This window comes from Petaurus breviceps, unplaced genomic scaffold (genome assembly GCF_028583685.1).
Source record: "Petaurus breviceps papuanus isolate PSGF00001 unplaced genomic scaffold, PetGlider_PUasm1.0 685, whole genome shotgun sequence".
Lineage (NCBI taxonomy): Eukaryota > Metazoa > Chordata > Mammalia > Diprotodontia > Petauridae > Petaurus > Petaurus breviceps.
In genome coordinates this window covers 3,517,356-3,519,734 of record NW_027186455.1, presented here as the reverse complement: position 1 = coordinate 3,519,734, position 2,379 = coordinate 3,517,356, and the positions used below count along the sequence as shown (strand labels likewise).

Sequence of the window (2,379 nt, the reverse complement as noted above, 5' to 3'; positions counted from 1 at the left end):
TCTGGAGGGAGAGGCATGGTCTATCAGTCTTCATCCCACACTCTTCTTACAAATTCTCACTTCACAAGGATATTGCCCGGCTTGCCAATATTTTTACATCTCATTTTGCACTATTTTATTTGACCTCTTTTCTGTGATTAGGTCAGTGAAAAACCAACTCCCTTATACTTCCAAATCATCTCTTTAGTAATATGCCCTGCAATTTTATCAATAAATGAAGTCAAGTAGTTAGGAGACTTTTTCCTCTTCCATTTTTTTTTCAAAAGGCAGAAGTAAAGGTCTTTATTTCAAAATCGGAGTTATGGTTGACCCCTTTACCGAGTGCCAGTGGTCACCTGCCACACCTGTACCAAGTTGTCTGTGTATTCAGCAAAAAGAATCTGGCCATCAGCAGACTGGGCTAAGGAAGTGCCCTGGGGAGGCTCAGCCTTGCTTCTGGTACTGATCACTTCTTGCTTAAGCTCATCCACAATAATTTCGCCCTCTAGGTCCCAGATCTTGATGCTGGGCCCAGTGGCAGCACAGAGCCAGTAGCGATTGGGGCTGAAGCAGAGAGCATTAATTACATCACCACCATCCAGAGTATAGAGGTGCTTACCTTCATTGAGGTCCCACAGCATGGCCTGACCATCCTTGCCTCCAGAGGCACAGAGAGAGCCATCAGGGGAAACTAGCCCGTGTGGCCAATGTGGTTTGTCTTCAGTTTGCAGTTAGCCAAGTTCCAGACCTTGACCAGCTTGTCCCAGCCACAGGAGACAATGATGGGGTTGCTGCTTTTGGGTGAAAAACAGACACAGGATACCCACTCTGAGTGGCTCTCATCCCGTGCAGTGTATTTACAGACACCCCCGGTGTTCTACAGCTTGATTATCTCATGCCGAGACCAGAGACAATCTGACAACCATTGTCTGAAGAGAAGGCTACACTCAGCACATCCTTGGTGTGACCAACAAAGCACCTGGTGATAGTGCCAGTTGTGAGATCCCACAGTCTTAGTGTGCCATCCCAGGAGCCTGAGAGTGGAAACTGGCCGTCAGAGGAAATGACCACATCACTAACAAAGTGTGAGTGACCCCTGAGGGCCTGCTGGGGGATTCCATAGTTTGTCTCATCTCTGGTAAGCTTCCGAATGATGATGGTCTTATCTTAGGAGGCTGACAGGATCACGTCAGGGAACTGGGGGAGTTGTGGCGATCTGGGTCATACAGCCATTGTGGCCTTTAAGGGTACCCCGAAGGGTCATCTGTTCAGTCATGATGATGAGATTTGGTGGATCGCTCCAGGAGGAAGGAGGGATCCAGATTGCACAGAGAGAGACCAGCCGGCCCTCCTTCATGCCAGCAGCCCAGCAAGAAAAAGCTCCTCTTCCATTTTTTGAAAACTGGAACATTTACTCATTTCCAGTCCAGTCACCGTTTTCCAGGATTTGTCAAAGATAATCAACAGCAATTCAGCAATAATATTTGCAATTCTTTTAGTACCGTGGAATGGAGTTAGTCTGTCTGGGCCTGCTGATTTAAATTTATTGAAGGCTGGTGGATTTTATTACTATCTACTTATTTATTTATCTTGGGTTTCAACTTCCTGCTAACCATTAATGTTCTATCCTTCTTAGTTTGAAGATTATCCTCCTTAGCAGCAAAAAACACAGTGAAATAGTTAGGCCTTCTTTATGTCCTACATTCCTATCAAACCACTGATTCTAACCATTTATTCTATTCCTTCGTTGTGCTCACTTTTGTTCATAAGAAAGCTTAAAAACCTCTTTTTGTTGTCCTAAACCTTCATTCTTAGCCTGTTCGCTTTGAGCTTTAGTCATCTTGGAAGTATTCTTACAGAGCCCCAGCACCAATGTGGGAATTTGTTTTGTCTGATTCTTGTTTTCATCATCTGTGTGTATGTCTTACAAATCTGTGTTGGTCAGTGAGTTTTCCATGCATCCACACTGGTGTACTTTGTAATTCTAAAGTTCTATATTTTCCTCTTCATCAGAAATGTTTGTGTCCTAAGAATTTCATTCTTATTTATTTATTTATTTAGCCTTTTCTTGGAGGGCAATTGGGGTTAAGTGACTTGCCCAAGGTCACACTGCTAGTGTTAAGTGTCTGAGGCTGTATTTGAACTCAGGTCCTCCTGACTCCAGGGCAGGTTCTCTATTCACTGTGCCACCTAGCTGCCCCAAAGTATTTCATTGTTGATAGTTTCTTATCCTTGTCCTTGGGCAAGTCTAGACATCCCCTGGGCCTGTCCTAGGTCCTCTTCAAAAACAAAACAACAAAACCCAAGGACAAATATCAGCTTGTTTGTCTGGTCTCCTCAATTAGATTGTGAATCTCTTTGAGGGCAGGGACTGTCTTTGCCTTTCTTTGTTTCCCATGT

At 44.3% G+C, this 2,379-nt stretch overlaps 1 pseudogene; it reads right to left on the bottom strand.

The window, feature by feature from the left end:
- Window positions 1-314: 314 nt before the first annotated feature.
- On the bottom strand, window positions 315-1,255 carry LOC138174068 (small ribosomal subunit protein RACK1-like; annotated as a pseudogene).
- Window positions 1,256-2,379: the final 1,124 nt, after the last annotated feature.